The sequence below is a fragment of the Hemicordylus capensis genome, chromosome 3 (genome assembly GCF_027244095.1).
Source record: "Hemicordylus capensis ecotype Gifberg chromosome 3, rHemCap1.1.pri, whole genome shotgun sequence".
In the NCBI taxonomy this organism is placed as follows: domain Eukaryota; kingdom Metazoa; phylum Chordata; class Lepidosauria; order Squamata; family Cordylidae; genus Hemicordylus; species Hemicordylus capensis.
This window is the reverse complement of record NC_069659.1, coordinates 144,493,794-144,520,948: the sequence shown is the minus strand read 5'-3', so window position 1 is coordinate 144,520,948 and position 27,155 is coordinate 144,493,794.

The following is a 27,155-nucleotide window of genomic DNA, read 5'->3' as shown; positions in this document are numbered from 1 at the left end:
TGCCGTGGTGCGGCGTGGCTCCATGCCACATCAACTCACAAGGAGACCTCTGACTGGGAGGCTAAAAAAGCAGCCTCCCCACTCGGAGGTCTCGCCAGCATGCTCTGCACACTTGTAATGTATAGAAACATTAAACACCACAGTTCAGCTCCTCAATGTGGCCACATCCACACGGCAATGCACCTCTTGAACATAGTCACACAGTATACCTGAGTCATATGTGGATATTTTTACACAGTACTGGAATGGCAAGTACAACAGAGCACTGATTTAGTTTGAAGCCTGCCTTATCGAGGGGCTGTGTTATTGGGGGCAAGGCACTTAATGGTGCAGTGGGGAAGTAACTTTCCTAGGGAGCAAGAGGTTGCCAATTCGAATCCCCACTGGTATGGGGAATCCCCAGACTATGGGAAACATCGAATCCCCAGACTATGGGAAACATCTATATCTGGCAGCAGAGATAGATAGGAAGATGCTGAAAGGCATCATCTCATACTGCGCGGGAGATGGCAATGGTAAACCCCTCCTGTATTCTGCCAAAGAAAACCACATGGCTCTGTGGTTGCCAGGAGTCGACACCGACTTGACAGCACAACTTTTACTTTTATTGGGGGCTCCACTTTAATTTGCCATTTTGGATGGCCACTCTAATCTGACCTGATTCAAAGGCATCGCAGTGAAAGCTTCAACCCCGTGAAGTGGGTGGGTTAGTTTCAACCCACCCAAACCTACACTCCTGACCCCTGTACTTACCAGGTGGGCAGGAGGCATTCTCTTTTTAAATGTTATTTGCACCTAGTGGAGAAAAGGCAGCAACTGTGGTGAATATTTTTTTGAATTGTAATAAATCAGGCTGCAGTTTCCAAAAGAAATTGTGCTAAATAAAAAGAACATGACACCTTTCTCTTGCCCACCCAGCAACTACTGGCAGGAAAAATGATTACCAAATCTGATTGAAATAAGGCCAAATCTGGCCCAAATCAGAAAGTGGTACTGTTTGGGTCCATTGGGCACATTCTCTTTGGATCCAATTTGGTCTCTGAAGCATCACACAGCCTTAGTAACCAGCCACAGTTATGCAGTCCATCAGCAACCAAACTGATAAAGCAACATATAAATTGGCTCCATGTCTAGGATGTATGTAATGAACTCTGACCAACCACAACTGGATTTAAACCAATCAGAATTCTAAGAACAATGTACATCTCCTAATTGTCTATGGGTAGTATAGGGGTAAATCCAGCTCCTTGCAGTAACATTCATGACAATGGGCACTTCCTTCACCATGGTGCACTAAGAAACAATATTACAACTACCCTTATTCATACACTGCCATCACACACACAACCATCCTAAGTTGCCCTGCTTTATATGGAAGAACCAGATCTTCATTCCTCTCCTGAAACACCTTGTATGTTCCAGGATCCAATATTCCAGTTGGCTAAAGATCAGTGTGCTATTAGACAATAAATTCCTCGTTAAAAACAAGCCACGGTACAGAAATTGCATTTCTCACAACAGACTGTGGTTGATAGGGCTGTTGTGCTTTGATAATTATTTCCTGATTAGAGTAGGGTACTAATATGGGAAAACAACCAGTTTAGGAGAAAGTACTGACAAGATGCAATATCTTGCTGTGCCATCGAGTCGGTGTTGACTCCTGGTGACCACAGAGCCCTGTGGTTGTCTTTGGTAGAATTCAGGAGGGGTTTATCTTGCCATCTCCCGCACAGTTTGAGATGATGCCTTTCAGCATCTTCCTAATTCACTGCTGCCTGATACAGGTGTTTCCCATAGTCTGGGAAACATACCAATGGGGATCCGAACCGGCAACCTATGACTCCCTGGGCAAGTTACTTCCCCGCTGTGCCATTAGGTGGCTAGTATGATAATAAGCTCCTCAGAAATATGTCTTATTAGCAGAGCAGGTAAAGTTATGTTTCATGTATATAACAGATAGTAATTTCCATTTTGAAAAATGATAGTCTGGTGTTTTCCTGTTCTAAACATTCATTATCTGTTCTCACTAAAGTGTTATAACTTGATTTTTAAAAAAGATATTGAAATGTACAAGTGATATTTGACTTTGGATTATACAGATACTCAAAACAGCAGTAACTAAATGGAAACACACATTCTGTCCAGTTGCATGATTGCAAATGAATATCTGGCACATTCCATCCACATAAGCATAAATAATTCAACAGATTTATTAATTTTAGACACTACATATATTTTTCCGGAGCAGCACGACTGTGCATTCAAGTGCACATTATATTTACATCACAAAGCAATTATGCCCATTCTTCTTGTCAACAGTGCAATGAAAGGCAGAAGCAGAGGGAGGGGTCGCACAAGTTGGCATGCTAAACAGAGTAAAGGAGGCAAGTTTTGAATTGCTGTTTTGTTTTTTGTTTTTTAAAAATACATTTTAGGCCCTGAAAAAGGTTTTAGAAATCATATCAGGTTATGTTCAAAAATGTTCAGCAAAAATAGTAAGAATCTATTAAAAGCTAGTTAAAGGGCCTTGAAATTTCCTGGGTGTGATAGGGACAGATGCATTACTTGTGAGTAAGTCCTAGTGGATTCAATAGAAATTACTGTAGAATATACACGCACAAGCATTTAAATAGCAAGATCTGATCCTATATCCCAGAACTACTGCCAAAGCTTCATAGAATATCACTTTATATATTTCTATCTTTTTCAATAGCATGCATGAAACAATAATACATGAACAAAGGAAACTTGAAATATGCATTGATTGCCTTATATAACAAAAGCTGACGGGTCAGACGAGTAATTATTAGGATAATTATAATTTTTTTGGTGTTTTGCAGAAGTATAGCAGACATGCAGTATTAATTTATACCAAATTAGTTGTCTTGTTAATTAGCATGCTGAAAAGTGTGAATAGATATAACCTTTTTATTCTTAAGTCATTCTTAGTTTGTCATCCATGGTGGAAGAGGAGAGTGAGTAGAAATAAGGCTGACCTTTAGCCACCATTTTAAAAAATAATATAACTTTATCTAGTATTAGTGATCATTTAATCCGAAACATTTTAGCAGCTTCCTAAATTCCAGTGATTTATTACCCATTGAATGAATATATACACACACACACACACACACACACACACACACACACACACATATCAGATGATTACTATGAAGCCTGCATGAACTGTGTCAAGTTGAAACATTTCATTTACAAAGTTGGTGAGTTTGTAACATCCTTTCAAATTACAGAAATGAAATAACGTTCAGTGGTTTCCAATCTAAACTTAGATCAAGCTAATTGCTGGATTTTCATTATGAAAAAGATGCTCATAAATTTAACAAGTGCAGTTAAAAATGAAAAATAAATTGCTTCATAATATTATACTAACAGCCCATCTGATGTATTATTTAAAAATTTATACCACACCATTCAGATTCAAAAACATGGAAGCTGGCTAGATTCAAAAACATGGAAGCTGATTTGCTCAGAAAATCCTCTTTTTTCAGTCCCAGGTAAGTGCAAACAGGGCTTCAGCATAAGGTTCGAATCCTACACACACTTACCTGGAAGTAAAACACACTAAATACATGACTTATTTCTGAGTATGTAGAGTATTGCATGCTGGGAAAAGTTAAAGGAAAGAGAAGAAGAGGACAGCCAGCAGCAAGGTGGATGGACTCGATTACGACAACAATGAATGCACCACTGAGAGACATTAAAGGCCAAGTCGAAGACAGATCATCCTGGAGAGAATCTATCTATGTGGTTGCTAAGAGTCGACACTGACTTGACTGCACTTAATTAATTAATCAATCAATAGGATTGCATTACTGACATAATGGCTGACATCACGACTCATTTTACTCAAAGATGTTTCATTGAAATTAAAAGGCATGCTTAATACTCCATTTCCTTGAGTAAGTTTAGTCAGGATGTCAGTCCATGCCTTTTAACAGATATATTTGCTTAGTATGCATGGGTGGCAGTGTATAACTACCTAAGCATTGTTAACAGAACTGTTCTGGAGTGGTGGCAGAATCCCCCGAGACTATTTTTGGGCTCGTGTAAGGAATTAGCGAGACAAATGTTTGAACTCAAGAAATGACTGGATTTGAGACAAGAATATAGTTTCAAATAAAAAGAAGAAGAATTTATTAAAATTAAGGGGGAAACCCTGCTAACTGGGCAAAGAGGCACCTTTTACCATGGTGAGTCTCTTTATTTAGCAGGGGGAGAGTAACTGGCCCTATCCACCACCAGCACACTACCTCCAGTGACTGTTGCTGGTGTCTATCTTGTGTGTGTTTTTTGGAATGTGAGCCCTTGGGGACAGGGAACCATCTTATTTATTTAATATTTCTCTGTGTAAACCGCTCTGAGCCATTTTCGGAAGGACAGTATAGAAATTGAATTATTATTATTAATAATAAGGGTAGATGAAGAAGATGCACTTAAAATGGTCAATAACAAGAAACTATTCAACACCAATCAAACAAAGCAGGTCTACAAGAAAGAACAAGTCAAGAACCGAGAAGAAAAATGGAGAAATAAGCCACTGCATGGTCAATATTTGCACAATATAAGTGGAAAATCAGACATCACCAAGACCTGGCAATGGCTTAAGAATGGCAACTTGAAGAAAGAAACTGAGGGTTTAATACTGGCTGCACAAGAACAGGCACTAAGAACAAATGCAATAAGAGCAAAAGTAGAAAAATCCACAACAAACAGCAAGTGCCGCCTTTGCAAAGAAGCAGATGAAACTGTGGACCACCTAATTAGCTGTTGTAAAAAGATCGCACAGACTGACTACAAACAAAGGCATGACAAGGTAGCAGGGATGATACACTGGAACATCTGCAAAAAATACAAGCTACCTGTAGCCAAAAACTGGTGGGACCATAAAGCTGAAAAAGTGGTAGACAATGAAGATGCAAAAATATTAAGGGACTTCCGACTACAAACAGACAAACATCTGCCACACAATACACCAGATATAACTGTAGTCGAGAAGAAAGAAAAACAAGTCAAAATAATCGACATAGCAATACCAGGGGATAGCAGAATAGAAGAAAAAGAAATAGAAAAAAATCACCAAACACAAAGATCTACAAATTGAAATTGAAAGGCTGTGGCAGAAGAAGACCAAAATAATCCCAGTGGTAATTGGTGCCCTGGGTGCAGTTCCAAAAGACCTTGAGAGCACCTCAACACTATAGGGGCCAGAGAAATCACCAATTACAAAAAGCAACTTTACTGGGAACAGCTTATATTCTGCGACGATATCTATAACAGCAGCAACAACACTGATGATAAAATTCAGTCATCCCAGTTCCTTGGGAAGGACTCGATATCTGGATAAAAACAAACCAGTCAATAACGCCTGTCTGACTGTGTAAACAAGAAATAATAATAAAATAATTGTGTGGTTAAAGCAATAAGAATATGTTACTAAGCAAACTAATTACAATGAGGCATTTCTAACTTAAAGAACAATAAAGTACATTTCTAAATAAACCAACTTCAATGAGACGTTTTAGTTCAAGGTCTAATTGTGTAAGTTTCTCAGGTGGGCAAGAGAAAGAGGTTTGAGGACAGGTAGAGATGGGGTTGGATTTAAGAAAAGAGATCAGAAATCATTTCAGGGCCCAAGGAGTTGCCAAGGTTCATATTCACCTGATCTGGATGACAAGATTTATGGGCTGCAGAATCTCACTTCTCAGCATGATGGGAAGCAGGAGGGTAAAGGGGTTAATATAATGAGAGATGCCCACAAGAATGGCTTCTCCGTGAGTCCAGCTTCCTATAGGTGCAAGGCAAGCTGGATGGATTGGCACAAGGACTGATCCAGATAGTGATTTCAAACAGTTTTCAGGGTGCAGGAGTGCAGAAGCAGTGCCCAATGGAGTCCCAAGTATTGCATACAAGGGAGCACAAAGATGGTTTGCTGGGATCCTTGGAGTCTCCAGTGTATAGCATGGGAGAGCACAAAGATTGTAGGGAACATCCAATGTAGTCCCAAGTGTAAAGCACAAGGAAGCACACTAGGTCATGGAACATGGGATACTTATATCCCAAGATGTACCTTGGGGGCACATTTCATGCTTTGCTGTCTAGAATTGTCCGGGTGGACCTTCGCGGAATGCATTGTTTCTCATGGTTCTTCCTGGGTGTGGCAATGTGGGGATTGCCTTATGTGTGTAAGGCTGTTTGTGATGAAAATCAGATTAGGAAAGTGCAAGGAAGAATATCTGTGCCAAGACCGGGCTCTCCGGTAATCCTATCAATAGTTTCAATGGGTACATCTTTAGTTCTACATCACTGACTCATCTCCTCTGTATGGGAAGATAATAATTTCACCACCTTATCTGCCTTTCTTCTTGCTGGCACAGTGGGTTCAATAATGGGTGTTATCTCCTGTGAAAGGAGGGGACTGAGGTGGTTCACTCTAAGGACAGGGTATCCTTGAAAGTTAACTCAATACAGTTAACTCTCCAGTCTACTTAGCTGGGACTCCGATCTGGGGAGAAGGTGTGCATCTCTTATCCCCATTCCAATTTGCTTTGTTTGCAGCCAAATCCAGTGGCTACTAGTCCACTACCAACTAAGTGACTGGTTCCCATGTGTACCATAAACTGAGAGCTCACATTGTGGTGCAGCTCCTGAGCATATCCAGAGTGCAATCTCCAAGCGTGGAGATGCAACTGCAAACAGGGAGGCTCCTGGGAGCAGGGCAGAATAAGTGTAGCTGGTAACAGTTATGATATCAATTTGTGAAAAATAATTAGAGGAACAGAGATATGGTACAGATTTCTTTAGAGATTTAGGGGTACAGGAAGAGAAAATTGATTAAGAAGGCAATAAAATTAACTAATGGTGCTAATTTGGAATTTAGTTTGGAATGGTGCTAATTTGGAATTTAACTAATTTGGATTAGGTATTACTAATTGCCTATTTCCCTAACTCTCCTTGTCTTTTCTCTAAAGCTGCTCTCCAGACCCTTTCTCTAGCCAGTCCTGAGCTGATTCTGTAATAATTCAAACCTTAAAAGCCGGTTCCGTGCACATCCCTACCACATGGCTTGGGTTGGACTTTCCTTATTATTGGGATGAGTGTGCCCTTGTTCTCCTGCCCTTTGCCCAGCTAAGCCTGCTGTCCCCGCAGACCCAGAAGAAGCTCTTCTCACTGATTGTGAGAACAGCTTCTGTGTCTGAATGCTTTTTTTAATTGCTTGTAGAATGGGTACCCTTCTCCCTATGTATATGAAATTTGGCAGGAATAATCTCTTGGATGAGTACAAGAATGCCTGGAAATGTCAAACCAGTTGGATGGAAAACTGAGAAGTTAGATGGAGCGGAAATGCAATTTTGTCTTGCATTGAAATCAATGACAAACTAAAAAGAATGGACTAAGAAAAACAATAATGTTTTTTATGAAACAAATGTGATTTTAATGCATGAATACATGAATGAAGTATTTAACAATGAAAGTGAATGTAATAATAAAGCAAAACAAATTGCATACTCCTAGTAAGCACTATTTGCGTAATAAGAATGTGCATTGCCAGCTGCTAGATGGATTTTGTAGTGTTGCATGCATATATACTTGGATCTGGGTCAAGGTACAAAATAACAAAAAATACTTAAGGTTAAACTCTGCAAAACTTTATGCACCAGCCCTGTGTTTCAACTTGCCCCAATTTACTGAGCCAGACTTATGCAACTTTATTAAGTCTATTTTTATACTTATTATAAAATGTCAATTATATAGAGTTGGTTTCCAAAAGCCTCAAGGTAAATATGTTGATTTAAATATAGCAAAATAAAGGTCAGGCCTAAAATAAATAGCCCTCTCAGCTGTTTTTTTCCCCCCAATCACATTTACGCACTTCATAAATATCAGGCAATACAAAAATAACAGCTTTAGAAAATGACATAAGAGAAGCAGTAATTTAATATCATGTTAACTCATTGGGTCTGATAACAGGTAATACTGCATCATGACAAAGACATGGTGCAAAATATTCCCATATGATTTTAGAATCCTTACTAGGAGAATTCCACATTATGGAACATCAACAAAACAGCTGAACCTCATCCACTTAAAGCATGGTGCACTGAAATGAACAAATACCTTCTGAAGAGTGGAAATCAAAACAACATGTGAGAGCTTAAACAGTGGAAATAAGTTGCGGATGTTGTGCAATGATGTAATTATTTTTTGCCGTGGGGGGCTCTGCTGTTCCTGTATTTCAATTTTAAGTGTCAAATCGCACAATCCAGGGATATGACCAAATAGCAGTTATTCTGTTTTGTTGACATAGCAAAAAAGTTGATAGATGCACAGTATTTGACCACACCATATTAGCTTACTATAAAACATGTACATAAAATTCAATCCCACATTCAAGCTGATCATGAACACAAAAGCACTATAAGAGAGATTCTCTAGCTCTTAGTATCAGTTAAAATGATATTAACCATTAGTGAAGACAAAAGCCCTATTCACACATTATGCTCAACACTCATACAATGAGTGTACACCGTACACAGGTACAGTTATTCACATATTATGTTGAACACAGGCACAGCAGTATACTGCTTATCTGTGGGATTGGAGGGGGCTGTACTAAGATTCACTTAAAATAAATGCAGGTGAAGTCATTCACACAAAAACAAGTGTACTGACAACTCATACAACATAATAAGGTGGTTCCCATGATCAGTGGGAGCCGCCTGGAGAGGGTTAGCGGGGAGAGCGGGCTTAGCCCGCTCTCCCAGCAGACGACCCAGCAGTCTGCTCCAGGTGGTCGAACCAGCCGCCCACACGACTGCCAGCTCTGTTGTGGAGTTGGGGGGGATGGGGGGCCATGTGACCCCCAGAAGCTCCAGCAAGCCCCGCACGAGCATGCAGGGCATGCTGGAGAGACCCCTGAGACAGGAGGCTGCTTTTAAGCCTCTCGGTCGGGGGTCTACTCGTGAGTTGCTGCAGTGCGGCAACTCACGATCGTAGAGCCTGGGTTAGCAGAGTGCTCGTGCCACTAACCTGGGCTTAAGGCAGGGGCAATTAAGTGGGTTAACCGCTTAAGAACCACTGGGCTCGCAGCCGAGCCCTGTGGTTCTCACGATGGGAGAAAATCGGGCTAGCCTCCACTAGTCCAATTTTCTCCAATCGTGTGAATAGCCTCAATGAGGTCATTCACACAATCAAAAACTGAGCCTATTCTAATGATGGAGGGAAACCGAGCTGTGTGAGCCCAGCCTGGTTTACCTCCATCATGAGAAACACTGAGCTGGTTTCCTTCCATCACGAGAAACACCAAGCCTGGTGGTTCCACGGAAGGTTGCCTCCGAAAATACCCCTCCCCTTAAGAGGTTAATGGAGCGAGCGCTCCATTAACCTCAATATTTTGATCCTGTGTCAGCCGCAGATGCTTGCTCTTGGGTGGGAGGGAGGGGAGGGAGGCTTCGGGGGCTAGAGTACCACGCAGCAGCACTCCCCTTCCTCCTTCCTCTGGAGCTCCTGAGGGATCTGCGGCCTGGCACGAGAGCACCCAACTGAAGCAGCTGCTCATTTGGGCAGCTGATCCGACTGCCCAGCAACTAGCGACTGCTCATGTTCAGGGAGAGCAGGCTAAGCCCTCTCTCCCCACATAACCACATCAGGCTCTCCACATGAGCAGAGTGGAGAGCCTGCAGGGCTTGTGTGGGTAGAGAGCTCTCCCTACACACGATCAAACACCTAGCTGTGGGCATCCCAGGGAGACTCCCGAGACCAGGAGGCTTGTTTTAGCTTCCCAGAGGGGGTCTCCTCACAAGTCACTGTGGTGTAGAGCTGCACTGTGGTGACTCTCAGTCGCAAAATGAGGCTAGCGGAGCACGTGCTCTGCTAACTTCATTTAAGGGGAGGGCTACTTTGGTGGGCTAGCCACCAGAGAACCACCAGGCTCGGCTGCGAGCCCGGTGCTTCTCATGATGGGGAAAAACCCTGGTTGTGCTCCTTTAGCCTGGTTTTCCCCCATCGTGAGAATAGCCTCACTGTGTTCTACCTAGGTTTGTAAACTTGGTGTGATCCCAGTTTCAAGTTGTGTGGAAACAAGGTAGGAGGAAAACCTGGGTAGAAGTGACTGAGGCTCTTCTCATGATCAATAAGAGCCTGGATGGGGTTTCCCTGCAGACGAGCAGTCAGTCTGCTCCGGGCAGCCGAATCAGCCACCCACACGACTGCCGGCTCCATTACGGAGCCGGTGGGGGCTGAGTGGATCAGGGGCCGCACGGCCCCCGGAAGCTCCAGCATACCCTGTGCAAGTGTGCAGGGCGTGTGTAGAGACCCCCGAACCAGGAGAATGCTTTTCAGCCTCCCGGTCCAGGGTCTACTCATGAGTTGCCATGGTGCAGAGCCGCAGCACAGCAACTCACAATCGGAAAGCCCAGGTCAGCGGAGCCCTCGGGGCAATTAAGCGGGGCAATTAAGCAGGTTACCCGCTTTGACGAAACCGGGCTCGGCTGCAAGCCCGGTGAGTCTCATGTTTGGTGAGAAGCAGGCTAAGCACCCTTAGCCCGCTTTCCACTGATCGTGAGAATAGCTTCATTGTGTGGAAGCAATCCTACCTTGCTTCCACACACTCACTTCTGCCCAGGTTTTCCTCCTACTTTGCTTCCCCACAAGCCAAAATTGGGAGCATACACAGCTCCCAAACCTGGGTAGAACACAGTTTTTGATTGTATGAATGATTTCTATGTCTGAATATGGCTATAGTGTCATATTATTTTACAAACTATGACATAATAAACATATGACATAATCAGATTTATTAATTATATGTTCACTTTAACTTAATTTCCACACCATGTAACAGTAAGGACTTTTTTCATTCTTTTATATTATGCTAGCTTTACAAATTAGGCTTTTTGCACCCACACTTTGCCGTGTTTTGTCAGCTCAACATTAGGATGAAGAGAGATGCATCCAGGCAGAAATTCAACAGTTGCAGCTTGGCCTCTCTACTGGAATATCTCACATTGACTTGGGCAAGCTAAATGGTTTTCCATGACCTATTACAGAAGCACTCTGCTATATCAGTGTTCAGTATAATGTATCATGGTTTTTCTAAGGTAAGCTAACACACACAAACACATATAACAAAGGCTAATTTCCAGAAATATATTCCCCCTTTTGTCATCTTATCCTTTTTTATTTTCTTTTAAAAGTCCAGACAGTTGGTTTATGATACAATTAAACCACTTTCCATCTCTCATTACCATTTTCTAATTTGGGCTGAGATATTACATAATTGAAATAGAATCAAAAGCAGGAAGATTTTATATTTTATGAGGGCAAATCAAAGTACAAGTACCTTTCCCTTTCTCTTAATGACTAGAAAGCTGTTGTGCTCTGCAAAGTACCTCCAGAATGTGCAAACAATCCTAAACTAATTATGCAGCTAATACCAAAAAAAGGTTATTTGCCATTCTGTGTAACACCTCATTGTTCTATTGGTGGAAGTACAGAAAAACCTTTGTTATGGAACAGGAAAAATAAATGAAAGGAAGTCCACATCTACCGGTAGTAGAGTAGACCTTTGAAGCACCGTAAGGATAGGAAGAACCACAGAGCCTGGGTTAAGGAAGTTACAAAACCTGAACATATTTCCTTCCCGCAAAGAATGTCATTATTTGCTGAAGGCACATTCATACCATGGTGGGACCAGCATTCCAGTACTAGATGCTGACACAAGCATGTGTGGCAGCACCTAGGGATGCTCCTGAAATCCATGAGAACCACATTGTTGGCAGCAATGTTTAGGGCAAGAGGCTGGTGGTGGAGCTTTGGAGCACCCCCCCCCCCACTGACCCACCACAAAGATAAATTGGGGGGAATGCGGAGTGGGGCATGTTCCTGGGGTTGAAGAGAACAAGCCCATTTAGGAGCAGTCCAGATGCTGGAGGGGCCAAAATGGATCCATGCAACCCACCCCTCCAAGATTGGATCACATCAAGAACCATCTGCTGCAGTATTCTGTCTTCCACCACTGGCTGTCAGAAGGGCTCTGGAAACCCATAAACAGATAACCATCTCCCTATGTCTCTCTAGCATCTGCTATGCTGCCTTTGAAAACTGAGATTTCCCTTTAGCTATCATGGATAATAGGAGCAGGAGCATATGCATACTGTTACCAGCTGAGCTTATTCTGCCCACTCCTAGAAGCATCCCTGGTAGCTGCTGCATCTCCAGGCTTGGAGATTGCACTTTTGCTATGTTCAGGAGCTGCACCGCAATGTGAGCTCCCAGTTTATGTTATATATGGGGACAAGTTGCTTGTTGGCACTGGAATGGTCACCACTTGATTTGGGCTGCAAGTAACACAAATTGCAAAGGGGATTAGCTGCACACTCCTTCCCCCTATGTGGGGGCCCGGCTAAGCAGACTCCAGAACTAGCTTCTGAGGGTTATCTGGCATCCAAGGTCATCTTGGACTTAGGATGAACTCTAAAACTCCCCTCATCAGAGATAACACCTGATGCAAATGAAGCAATTAGGCCAGAAAGGGAAGGCAGATAAGACAAGTGCAACAGCAGACTCCGTTATAATAGGTATGAGTTGGTGACATAACTTTGAAGAGGTGCCCATCTAAACTTTTGATAGAGCTATTGGGAAGCCCTCCCCAGCACAGGACACTGTTGGATGCACCTGCACACTCCAATTGTCCTCACAATCAGCCTTGAATACAATAGGTGATTCACATACCTTACTACTCAGGAAGGACAATCAGACACAATGCATTCCAGAAAAGCTTGTATGGATTCCCCTATTCAGCAGAGCATGACAACAGCAAAGTGCCCCCAAGGGCACAAATAACATTTTGGGATATAAATATCCCTAACCCCATGACTCAGTGAGCCTTCTTGTGTATTATACACTTGGGACTCCACTGGTACAAGTGCTCCCTTGTGCTTTACACTTGGGACTCCATCAGACTGCAACAAGCAAGCTTTGTGTTCCCTTCTCTACCACAGTGGGGACTCCATTGCAACAAGGACTTCTGCAGACCACCTTGGTGTTCCCCTTTCCATTGGGGACACCCGAGCTGAAATCACTACCTTGATGGGTCCATGTGCCCTTCCAGCCAACATCCCTAGCAGGCATAGGGAGCTGGCTCCACCGAGACACTTATCTTGTGGGCATCCATCCTTTCACTAACTTATGCAACCCTCCTGCCTTTCACCTCGCTGTTCCTGAAGGATGTGAGTCTCCTGCTGCTTGAAGCCCCGTTGCCTCGAGTCAGGTACAGTATAGTGGTTGTCCAGCTCTCAAGACTCCAATCTATCACTTTGATTCAAACTTCCCCATTCTCCATCTTTTAGTCTCTCTCTCTGGCCCGTCAGGGAATTTACACACAAGCTGGAACTTTAAGCCAAATGTGCCTTATAATAGTCTGTTTTAAAACATATTTGTATTGCTTTTACATTAGGTTCATGTAGTAACTTAGTTTATTGCTCTTATTATTTTTCTTTCAATAATCTCCCTTTTGTTGTTTAAAACCTCTCTCTCAAAGCCAATTTTCTTGAGTTCATCATATGCTTGCACAAATTGAGGCTGATTGGAACTGTCTCCCCTTTTGAGCTAAATTCTAGGGGTGTGCACGAAATGATTTTTTGTGATTCAATTTGTACCCAAATCGAAACACCCCTGTTTCAATTTGTGTCCAAATCTGACCCATCCGAATCAGCCCAGATTCGATTTGGATCCAAATTTATCCGCATCCGAATCCGAATTGATTTGGAGTGGAAAAATGGGTCGTGGGGTCAAAAGAGTGGGGTGGGGTGGTAGTGCTTAATGGGTGGAGGCTACCATCCCAATTTCCCCAAAAAAGGGCAAAGGGTTGATTTAATTTTTTTTTTGAAGTTTATGTGTCTTTAAGATTATTTATTTATTTATTTATTTTGCTATTAGCAGTAGCAAATGAGAGTGGATTCATGGTTTCTCATTGAAAATCTCATATGCAACCAGAGAATCTACACTCAGAACACTTCCAAAACAACAGAACCCAGTACACCATGGGTTATCAAGCCATGGGGGTGGTTGGCACCCTATGTTCACTATGCCACCACTCTCTCTGGGCCACCCAAGTGCCCCACATGTGCAATTCTGGGGCTGCTGAAACCTCCATTCTTCACTATGGCGGAAAAGAGTAAACTTCACTTCAAAAATCATATAATATTGAGCCCTTTGCCCAATCACTCTGAAACCTAGGTGGTAGCAGGCACCCATTGGGGCACTACCACCCAACCCACTCTTCCCCCTCCAAAATAACATCAACATCACACATCTACAACACCTGCAGAACTTTGCAAAGAACAAGTTTTGGTCATGCACATTCACATCCCCCCAGAAATGCAATTTATCCACACACAAGAGTGTGAAACAACAACTAACAACAAACACCACACATAAATTTTTAAATTCAATTGCTGAAACCCCAAAGCCCATGCTCCACTGCTGCAACCCCAAAGCTCATGCTCCACTGCTGCAACCCCAGACCCTGTGCTCCCCTGCTGCAACCCCAAAGCCCCGCGCTCCCCTGCTGCAACCCCAAAGCTCCGCGCTCCCCTGCTGCCACCCCAGACCCCGCACTGCACTGCTGCCACCCCAGACCCCGCGCTGCGCTCCCCAACCCCAGACCCCGCGCTCCCCTGCTGGCCAATCTGCAGGCTGGAAGGGCCGGAAATTCAAACAGATGTCAAAACTCAAAATGGAGACTGAAGGAGAAAGATTTTTTTGTGATTGCAAAATGGAGTTCCAAAGCAGCTGAAACAACAAAACGTTTTGTATCCAAAACAGGGACGTTTTGTTTTGGCTACAAAATTTTCTGTTTTAAGCCTTGGGTGTTTTGTTTTGGCTACAAAACAGCCGAAACGGCCTGTTTTGTGCACAAAACATTTTGTATCCGAAACGAAACGCACATCCCTACTAAATTCCCCACATTCGCCCCAACTGGAGGTGTCAACCAATGATCCCCGAGGCAGTTGCATCAAGAATACTGTACCTTTATTATAGTGGCACAGTTGTACCAGTAATAATTAAGATGAAGAGTCTTTTCAACATGCCACCATTAAAAGCCCTGAACATTCTATTGCTTATGAAGTCAAAGGTATCCACCCAATCCCTCTGAAATCATGCATGCATCAATTAGGGGACAAGAGATGCCACTTCTACAAATGTGGTGCAAGTCCATTGCAAGATGGCTTAGATACAGTACTTTAAATTTTCAACTCCTAAAAAGAGTCTACGTGTTGGCCATGGTTTTTCCACCACAGATAATGAGGCTTGACACACGATCAATGTGTGCAGCCTAACTGGTAGCCCACTCTCCCTGCACATGAGCAGAGAGATCGGAGCGGCCGCCCACATGATTACTGGCTCTGTCACAGAGCTAGAAGGAGTGGCAGGGATTGGGGGCCACCCTGCATCCAGAAGTCCCAGGATGCCCTGCATGAGTGCAGGGGGCATTCTGGGGAGATCTCTGAGGCCAGGAGACTTGTTGTAGCCTCCCGGTCAGGGGTTTACTCATGTGTCACTGCGGCACAGAGCCATGCTGCGGCTGTACACAATCAGTAAAACAGGGTTAGTGGAACAAGTGCTCTGCTAACCTCATTTTAGGGGAGGGGTTCTTAGGCAGGCTAGCTGCTGTTGAACCACCCGGCTCACCCGTGTGCCTCCCTTAGCCCAGTTTCTCTCCATCGTGAGAATAGCCTCAATGCATATTTTTAAATTCCTCTTTTCTTTTTCGCATTCCTCCAAAATTCTGGTCCATACTGGGCTGGTGCCCTTTGCTGGTTTTAAAAACATTAATCTAGTGATTTTTGAGTAATTACTGTTGGAAATCCCCATAAAAACAGGGGAAATAACTAAAGGAAAGATAGCTAAGTGCAGAACTGAGTCTGCCAGCTGAGAATTATAAAGCCAAAGTTGGGAGGGGCAAGTCCTGGCAATTTCTAGCAAGTGACTTCCTGGTTCTGAACATAGGTGCTTTATAAGGGCAGTCTATGAGCACTCTGGCACTTCTATAGTTAAACAACCATTCCTCCCCCTCCTTTTCCTTTCATGGGTATTTGTTTTCTCCCTCAAGACACTTTGTCTTGGTCTTTCAGTTGGACATTGGGCTGGGAAGGATTAAATCCAGGCAGACTTTTAATAGGTGCAGTTTCCCTAATCACTTCCTATAGATGCCCCTGATGAATTTCTGCTGGATGCATCTCTAATCAAGGCAAATTGTGGGTGCATGGAACCTCATTTAAAAAACCATCATCATATGCCAGACTCTACCAGAAAGCATGGAAGTTAAAATGGAAGTTAAGATGGGAAGTTATATGGCATGGAAGTTAAGATGGGCACCTTAACTTGCAATTTCCATTCTTTTTAGAGCATGAGTGAAAATCTAAAGCATCTTAACTCTCATCTTAACATAAAGGTTTTTGGATTATTGAATTTCTTATAAAGTAACAGTGGGAAATGGAAAAACCTTATACCAATACCACTTCACACACAATACAAGTTAAAACAACTGCATTGGTGTTTGTACTCAAGCAATTGCTAAACTGCCAGAGTACTATTGTTTTCTGTAACTATTACAGACTATTATTTTAGACCAACTCAGAACCATTACACTCAATACAAATGGCAACAGAATGCCAGTATATGATCCTGCCTAACCGTGCAGGTTGACTGGGGAGGGTCTCTTGTACATCCCACCATTGCTCCGTAGTGTGCTCCAGGTAGTGAAACCCCCTGTCCCATGAAATCCATGATTGGTATAAGCCATTGGAATAAGGTTTTTCCATTTCCCGCTGTTACTTAATAGGAAATTCAGTAATCCAAAAACCTTCAGGTTAAGATGAGATGCTTTACATTTTCACTCATGTTCTAAAAATCCTACTTACGATCTTTTCAAAAATAAGGGTTTTAAAGATCCTCTTGCTTAGACAGGCATCTAACTTAATTAGCTCATCTCTGTGTTTAACAGGCATCCCTATGTTCTCCAAGAGCTTTCTGAGACAGCAGGCTTTACCGTGGGTTTACTGCGAGGCTTTTATGCGAGTTCGAAGCTGCCCAAGAAAAACGATGTTAAAAATGTATTTTTTTTTACTCCAGATATAAATCGGGCTACATTTTAATGCACAGTGAAAAACCCAAATTGTGTGTGAAGTGCTCCCTGATAACTCGCAGGGACTTCAGGGTAATTCTGGCAAAATGCGAATGTACCCCCTTCATTCCGAAGGAGATGCAGGCTAAAATACAGGTTTGGAAAACTTCCTGTTGGGTTTTATACAGTTTTAAGTTATTATTGTTATAAACTGGTTTTTACCTTTATTTTTGTTAACTTTCTTGACTACTTCTATAAGTGTAAGGACAGAATATAAATTATCTCATATTAAATAAACACACACATTTAAAGAACAATTCTAATTTGATTGACAGTTTATTTTTATTTATTTATATTAATTTCTCTATCTATCTATCTATCTATCTATCTATCTATCTATCTATCGGATTTGTACATCACCCCAAACTTTCATCTCTGGGAGCATAACAATAGCATAAAACAAGTTTAAAACATATACAAAAACTAAAAAACAATTTAACAATTTTAAAATAAACCAGAAATTAAAACCTAGAAATTTAGGAAGCTGAGAAGGCTTGGGCAAAACGATGGGTTTTCAAGTGTTTTTTAAAAATTGCCAGAGATGGGGAGGATCGTATCTCAGCCGGGAGCACATTCCACAATCTCGGGGCAGCGACCGAGAAGGCCCGTCTCTGTGTAGCCACCAAATGAGCTGGCAGTAACTGGAGACGGACCTTCTCAGATGACCTCAATAGGCGATGGGGCTCATAGTGAAGAAGACGCTCTCTTAAATACCCAAGGCCTAAGCCGTCTAGGGCTTTATAAGTTATAACTAGCACTTTGGCAGCCAGTGTAGTAAAGGAATAACGTGGTCTCTCTGAGATGATACAGAGACCAACCTGGCTGCCGCATTCTGAACCAGCTGAAGTTTCTGGACTATGTACAAAGGCAGCCCCACGTAGAGCGCATTATAGAAGTCAAGTCTGGAGGTTACCAACAGATGTACCACTGTTTTGAGGTCATTGATCTCGAGAAATGGGCGCAGCTGGCATATCAGCCAGAGCTGATAGAAAGCACCCCTGGCCAAAGATTATACCTTTTGGAGTTCAGGATCTCCATTATTATTGAAAATTTCTGTAGAGCAAACTCTGGTAGCTCCATGTTTGGCAATTCAGAAGCAATAGAAAGGTGAAGTGCATAGAATTAATGCTTTGGCCCTTTCCACTATGACACCAGTGTTGGTATTTTCACCAGCAGTTATTTTTGAGAGAGCTGTGGTGTTCCATGTAGGTTTATCAGGGTCCCAGTCAGAATATCAATACTAGCCTGATTCACACAGTGATAAATAGGGTAGAATTGTCCTTCTCAAATCCATGAGTTGTGCATGCTCATTTTCTGCTCATGCATGAGTAAAATCCAAGGTTGGAGGCACCAACAGTGATCACCTGTTAAGCAGCAACTGGCTAGGAGTGCTCAGTCACGGTAGCTGTACCCAGTTCTTTAACAAGGTAGGAGGGAAAATACTCCTACCCAGTTGCCACTTAACAGATGATCATTGTCAGTGCCTCCAACCTTGGGGTTTTTTTTTAAATCTCAAGCACAAGCAGAAAAAAGAGCATGCACAGCTCCTGATATAGGGTAGAAATATTTTCTAGGATGCACTCTCACTTCAAGCTCAAAAGGCCTGGCCAGCAGCTATATGAACTGTGTGCTGTTACAACACATTGGGCAAGACACATGTATGCTGCAAGAACTTTACAATGAGGGCTCACCTGGGTGCGGACAAAGGAACAAGACAAAGGGGAAACAACAAGCTTCTAATGCAAATTTTTGTACTTTTATTGACTGACAATCAAAATATACATTCTCATTTGGGGAATCAACAGAATTACTACCTAACTGTAATCCTAGCAAATCAAATTGTTAACAGGAAGAATTTTAATAGAATAAACTCACTTGCATATAGAGCAACATAGAAAAGCAATTCAGTATTAGGTTGGAACAGGTTGGATCAGCCCTCTTACAGTTTCAACCTGTGATTTCTGAGGATGTGGACAAGCTGCTTGGGGCGGTGCGGCCTACCACTTGTTCTCTGGATCCTTGCCTGACTTGTCTGCTATCTAGCAGGGAGATTGTTGGAGGTGGCCTAGTTAATATCATAAATGCATTGCTGAGGGAGGGGAGGGTGCCTCCATGTTTGAAGGAGGCAATGGTTAGACTGCAAAGAAGCCTTTCCTGGACACCTTAGTGATGGATAATTATAGGCCAATCTCCAATATCCCTTGGTTGGGAAATGTGAATGAGAAGGTGGTGGCTGACCAGCTCCTGGAAGTTTTGGAAGAAATTGATTATCTAGACACATTTCAAACTGGCTTTACAGCTGGCTATTGGGTTGAGACAGCCTTGGTCACCTGATGGATGATGTCTACCGGGAAATCAAAAGAGGGAGTGTGACTCTGCTGGTTCTTTTGAATCTCTTGGCAGCACTCGATACCATCAACCATGGTATCCTTCTGAATCCTCTGGGGGAGTTGGAGATAGGGGGCACTGCTTTGCAGTGGTTCCGCTCCTATCTCTCAGGTAGATTCCAGATGGTGGAGCTTGGTGATGGTTGCTCCTCAAAATGCGAACTGTTATACAAAGTCCCTTGGGGCTCCATTCTGTCACCTGTGCTTTTTAATATCTACATGAAACTTCTGGGTGAGGTCAGGAGATATGGTGCTGGGTGTTATCAGTATGCTGATGACACCCAAATCTACTTCTCCTTTTCATCTACATCATCAGGAAATGGTGTTCATTCTCACAGGCAGTAATGGGCTGGATGGGGAATAACAAATTGAAACTGAATCCAAGCAAGATGGAGGTTCTCATTGTAGGGGTTCCGTGTCTGAGGGATGAATTAGATCTTCCTGTGCTGGATGGGGTTACACTCCCCCAGAAGGAGCAAGTACATAGCTTAGGAGTACTCCTGGATCCAGGCCTCACCCTGGTATTTCAGGTGGAGGCTATGTCCAGGAGTACTTTCTATCAGCTTTGGTTGATTCGACAGCTGAATCCATTCCTTGAAGGAGATTATCTCAGAACAGTGATGGATCAGCTGGTAACCTCCAGGCTTGACTATTGCAATGCACTCTATGTGGGGCTGCCTTTGTATGTAGTTCGGAAACTTCAATTAGTTCAAACTGCGGCAGCCAAATTGGTCTCTGGGGCATCCTGGAGAGACCATATTATGCCTGTTTTGAAACAGTTGCACTGGCTGCCTATAGGTTTCTGGGCAAAATACAAAGTGCTGGTTATTACATTTAAAGCCCTGAACGGCTTAGGTACAGTTTACCGTAGAGAGAGCCTTCTTCTGTACGATCCCAACCACTCGTTAAAGTCATCTGAGGAGGTCCATCTCCAGTTACCACCGGTACGTCTGGTGGCAACTCAGAGGCGGGCCTTCGGTGTTGAATGTTTTATGTTTTATAGTCTCTGTTTCTAACTGTTAATTGATTTTAATTGTTTCGTTTTAATGTGAACCGCCCTGAGCCATTTTTGGAAGGGCAGTATAGAAATCAAACAAACAAGTAAAATCAATTACTCTCATTGAAATGACTAGAGTAACCATAGAGTTCTGGAAGATGTGACTCCTAGTAATTCTCTTTAACATTAATATTAGCTGCTAACATGACAATGCTATGTGGAGGTTGTTTCTAAGACAGGCGGGGAGTTAAATGACAACAAATCAGAAAACAAATCAGAAAAACAGGCAGGTTAGAAATGGAGGGGATAAGCAAAATACATTACTGCAATGCAGGTGCATTTCAAATTAATCAGGTGGCTTAAATTAGTAGCGGCTGCATGCAGTGTGAAAAGTGTGGGGACAGGGTAGACCTTATGAGGAAACAAATGCAAGAGTTAGGCTTACAGTTGTACTATAATTTAGTGGACAACAGAAGAAGTCTAGATGGAGATATTTAGAGGTTAGAGCCAATCTACTATGTTTCCATTTGTCAAGCAGGGAAAACACACAGATGGGTTTTCCTGCCACTGACCACCAATGCCTGGGCTAGGAGTAGACAAACAAAAGGGCTTCTATGGGTTCTGCTTTACTGCTTAAAATATAGAATAGAAAAAGGAAAGGGAGAGAAACCCCTGATCTAAAGTTGGCAATTGAAGCAATGAGATGGGAGATTTGCCTGGCGAGGGGAAACTCCAGCAGCTAGGTTGTCGTCTTGCAAAGTAACGAGGAGCCCCAAAATAGTGATTCTCAGCTTGAGAAATGAGCTTGTGGCTCATCCACAGAATGTGCTCTCTTTCGGAGATTGCAGTGGGGTGGATGGCAAGAGGTGGGCAACCTCAATCCTTGGGAACAGCAAGGTGAAGCTGGATGGAACCTGGACCTGTGGGCTGCACTGAATAGTGCTGTACTGCTCTTGCGGGTGGGACTGTTCAAAATACTAATTCTAAGGAGGGGTTTTTATGTCCTTTTAAGTGGCTGGGATGACCACCTTCCAGACTGTGAATCCTTATCTGAGGAAGAAGTCTGGCATGCAGACAGGCTGAATTACCTTTGAGCAGGGCTCATTCTGGGTTTGAGGCTCATCCTTCAGGGTTGATCTAATCAAGAGGCTTGGTCCTCAAATGGGAATGTATTTGGTTAGTGGGGGAAAGGGGTTTTATCACTTAGATAGGGAGGTTGCCCTACCACCCAACCTTCTTTGGTGTCCCTAGGAGCTATCCATGGGGAACAATGGGGTGTTTCAAGTTTCTCCATTGTTCTCTATGGCTGAAACACTTGAAAAATTTTGAGGTTTTTTCCATTGAAACAACTGGGTTGTTTCAACCCACTGAGGCTATTCTCACAACCTCCCCAAACCGGGCTAAGGGATCCTAGCCCAGTTTGGGGAGGTTGTGTGCAGCACTGGGAACTGCGCGGCTCCCGGCTGCTAGCCCTCTAAAGTACCCCTCCCTTAAAATGAGGTTAGCGGAGTGAGTACTCTGCCAACCCCGTTCTTTTGACCATGAGTCACCACGGTGAGGCTCCACGCTGTGTCGACTCACAGGGAGACTCCTGACTGAGAGACTACAACAAGCCTCCCAGCCTCAGGGGTCTCCCCAGAATGCCCTGCACACTCACACAGGGCAGTCTGGGACTTCTGGGACCGGGCAGCCCCTGATCCCCGCTGCCTCAACTGGCTCCATGACCGAGCCAGTAATTGTGTGGGCGGCCAATCTAGCTGCCCAGGGCTAGGCAGATTAGGGATGTGCACGGTCCGGAGCAGTCCGGACCGGCACCGAAGGGGGGCCTTTCTTTAAGGGCGGGGAGGGCTTGTTTACCCCTCCCACCTCTTTGCCCCCTCCAGCGCCCGTATTTAACAGACTAACGGGGCGCTGGAAACCAGCCGCCCCCGCCCCCGCCCCCCCCCGCCGCGAGCAGATTTACCCACCAAAACTACCAATACCCCTGCCGTCGCCCGCCAGCCCTCCCTCCCTCCCTCCCAGCTGCCCGCCCGAGGACTCACCCGATGCTTTAGAAAAAACGAGAGGAGCTACCGGACGGAGCTCCTCTCGCTACAAAGGCCTGCTGCATACTGAAGGCGCTTTGCGTGCGCGCGCATGTGCGCGCCGCAAAGGACACCAATCGCCGGAGGCCCGGTCTACCCACCGGGAAAAGGCCTGGTAGACCGGGCCTCCGATTGCTGGAGGCCCAGTCTACCTGCCGGGCCGGGTAGACCGGGCCTCCGGCGATCGGAGGCCTGGTCTACCCGGCCTTTTCCCGGCGGGTAGACCGGGCCTCCGGCGATCGCCGTCCTTTGCGGCGCGCGCATGCGCACGCGCACAAAGCGCCTTCAGTATGCAGCAGGCCTTCGTAGCGAGAGGAGCTCCGTCCGGTAGCTCCTCTCATTTTTTCTAAAGCATCGGGTGAGTCCTCGGGCGAGCGGGTGGGCAGCTGGGAGGGAGGGAGGGAGGGCTGGCGGGCGACGGCAGGGGTATTGGTAGTTTTGGTGGGTAAATCTGCTCACGGCGGGGGGGGGCGGGGCGGGGGCGGCTGGTTTCCAGCGCCCCATTAGTCTGTTAAATACGGGCGCTGGAGGGGACAAAGAGGCGGGAGGGGTAAGCAAGCCCTCCCGCCCTTAAAGCAATACCCCCCACCTGGACCCGAACCAGCAAGGGCCGAACCGGTCCGGCAGCTCGGCCATTCTTTAGAATGGCCGCCGGACCGGTTCGGACTCACCCCTAAGGCAGATGCTCGTGTGTGGGGAGAGCAGGCTCGAGCTGCTCTCCTCGCCAAACCCCTTATGGCTCTCCACACTTCTCGGGTGGAGAGCCTCACTGTTTTGATAAAAAGTTTCAGCCATCTGTGTTTTGTTTCAGGCTCAAAACATGCACATCATTAGAGCTGGGTCTCATGATCAGAGAGACCCGGTTTGCGGAGCTGAGCAGGGAGAGTGAGCTAAGCCCGCTCTCCCTGCACACGAGCAAGGCGGCAGCCCTGGGTGGCTGGATCAGCCACCCACATGATTGCCGGCTCCATGACAGAGCCAGCAGGGGCTGGGGGGAGCAGGGTCCAATTGGCCCCCAAAAGCTCCAGCATGCCCTGCGTGAGTGTGCAGGGCATGCTGGCAAGACCCCCGGAGCAGGGAGGCAGCTTTTCACCTCCCCTCCAGGGGTCTCCTCATGAGTCGCCACTGCATGGAGCTGTGGCACGGTGACTCATGATTAAAAAACCTGGGTTTGTGGAGCACTCTTTCCGCAAACCCGGTTTTAGGGTTCAGCCCTTTTGTTATTGAGACTCAATAGAGGGATAGTGTTGTCAAAACCTTCTCTCACTTTCCATTGCTATTTTGTTATTGTTGTTGTTCTGTTTGGTTTTTGGTCATGCCAGGACCGGAAAGTCCTGGTACTGCCTGGAAGATATAGAAGCATATAGTTTGAGTTGTAAAGCAGGGTTATTCCCAACAGTGTGCTTATTCAAACATGCCCAAGAAACTTCTGAGGAGACTAGATGACCTGAAAAACATTCTCTGGAGATATAGAAATGTGCTTCGAACATGGCATCAAAAAAGTAAATCCTAAAACAAAACAAAAAAGGACACAGTCTGCAGTCTAATTTTTAAAAACTCTCCTCAGTCTTGGCCCTTTTATCAATAAAAATAAAAGAGCTGGTAAACATTTACTAAAAAACAATAGGTGATGAAAGCTCCTTATAATAAAAGTTTGTGACAACCAAACTGAGAACTCATAGACAGATGGAGACAAAGAGATACAGAGAACAAGAAAGAGAAAGAGACAGAATGTGAGCTTTACTGGCATACATCTTGATAAAGAGTGCATCTCAACAAATAGCAGTGACAAACTTTAAAAACACATTCTCTCTCTCCTTTTAGGTTGAGAGTCGCACGCCTGGACTTCCTTTCCAAATTGGTTCCTACAACAAAACATGTGCAATTAAAAGTTTTTCAGCTTGCCAACACAGGAAGTTACTGTCTGGGCTGAATTCCTAAATCCATCTCTGCTTATTTTTCGAGGATAAAACAAAGCATTTTAACATTACGTGCCACCTGTGGTGTCCTTCAGTACACATATTTTTCCTTGATGCCAAAAGCCATCCCACATGCTGAACAAGCTGGACCCATAATCCTTCTGGCTAAGGGACAATGAAAACTTTGCTGCAGATAAAGGGGCTTCTCCCCCCCCCCACTTATGTAATACTGAAAAACCAAACCCACTCTTTTATCAAGTGCAGCTTTTTTAAATGCTAGCACTGGGGTAAGATGACATTGGTAAGATGCAAAGAAAGCAGAACAGTTTTTGTTGACTTGAGTTTAATGGTTGGAAGGGTTGTGCAGAAAGGGGAGTGGTGGCTCAGGAAATGACTTAAGGCACTGGCTTGAGGGACTAGACAACAAGGTGGTGGTGGGCGGTGTTATAGGCAATAATTCCAGTTATTCACTTGCTGCCCAACTTTCAGCACATGGCTTCCTGCTTCAACTCACATCCCTTCCCACTCTCACTTTTGCTATTAAGACTATGAGTTCACCTTTCAATGCACATTGACTAGAGTCTCACTGAAACCAGATTTGATTCTGAGGAACAGAAGTAACCAGACTGGGACAAAGCACTGCCCACCCAATTCATGGTGCTGGAAAAGGACCCTGTTCCCATTCTACCTTATGTACACATATCAGTCTTCTGTGTCCAACAAGAGGAATAATGAAACCTTGAAGTCTTGGATAGAGTTGCTACAAGTACAGAAATTAATATGAGTTGCACAAAGAGATTAAGAATATAATCTATTTGAACTGTGCATAAATTAGACTAAATTAAAAATCAGCCTTTTCCAATATATTTTTCTCTTGTTCTTGGTAAACATTGCCATTTGTCCTTCTCCTCAAGTTTGGAGCCTTGCATTACTTTGACTCTTCTTGGTTCCATGTAATATTCTAATTTTCTGGGATTGTGGATTTGGGGTTTTCATGAGCTGTACGCCATGATCATCACAATTATAACAAATTAAGGCTTGACTTATCTCGCTTTGCATGTAATGCGTCTGTCTCATATATCAGTTTCACCTTTTAATTTGCATTACTGAAATTAATGGACTTTTGCACGATATTCTAATTTTCCGAGTTTCACCTGTAAGAGTGGGGCAGAAAGTCAGAAAGAAAGGAGAGAGTGAAGAATAAACAGGCAAGCAAACCTCCAGGCTTACAACAGCTAATCTTTTTTTTTTTTGGTGACAAAATCTTCATTTACTTTTTATGACTGGAATGAGCTATCTGTATCCTGAGAACTGTATTTTGTTGCTGACTTGTAAGATTGTCAAGCAATTTGGTATGGAAAAATATTCTTGATTTTTACTCCTTGTCTGTGTGTCTGATTGGATCCCAAAAGGGCAGAAATCAGTCAAAGATAGAAAGAAAAGAATCTGAGTTTGCTGATTAAATTAAATTGATTTGGATAATCACAATTTCTTACAATCTAGAATTCACTTATTACCTTCTATAAATTAGTTCTGACTCCAAGCCACCATCTAATTTTCACTGTTCATTTTGTGGAGGAAATGGGCGTATGTGTCTCTCTCTGTGTGTGCGTGCACATATGCACTTTTTGGTAGTTCCAAGGGGAAGCAAAAAACCACCACAATTTTGAAGGGAAGGGGTGAGCTTCTCTTCCTTTTACACCTTACATAACATATTAACAGAGCCCCTGGTGGCGCAGTGGTAAAACTGCCGCCCTGTAACCAGAAGGTTACAAGTTCGATCCTGACCAGGGGCTCAAGGTTGACTCAGCCTTCCATCCTTCCGAGGTCGGTAAAATGAGTACCCAGAATGTTGGGGGCAATATGCTAAATCATTGTAAACCGCTTAGAGAGCTTCCAGCTATAGAGTGGTATATAAATGTAAGTGCTATTGCTATTATGCCTTTGTGGACAGTAGTGACAGCAGCAGCACTTTAAGCTGCTCTTCCTAGTGGCCGGCTCCTGCCAGCCACAATTTTTGCTGCCCAGAATGCACCTGCAATGACACACTGTCATGATTTCACATCATTCCAGAGCATTCCTCCTGTGAGGACAACTGTTTTTCCTCTTGGAATGTTCTGGGAATGATGAACTGTCGAGACAGTGCTTTATTTCAGGCAAGTCCCAGAGGTGGGGGCTGTCAGAACTTGAAGCACTGCTGCCATGGCTGTGACCTGCAGAGGAATGGTACTTTTTAGTTTTTAAAAAATATTGTTTTTTAGAAATGTGTGGTAGTGTCATGCCTCCCCACAACAAAACTAACATGATTCATCTCACCCTCAAACTCACAGTGGTGACTCAAAGGACACCATCATTTGGGGGGACAAGTTAATCAGGTCATCACTACTACAAACACTATAATGTTTTGACTTCATTCTCGCATTATTTCCTGCATTGATTATTGTAACATTCTTCTCGTTGGCTTTCCTACTTCTAGACTTAAGCTACTCAGTTCTGTCCTAAATAATGCTGTGTCTTTGATATTTTCTGTTCATCATTCAGGCCATATTATTCCCTATAAAC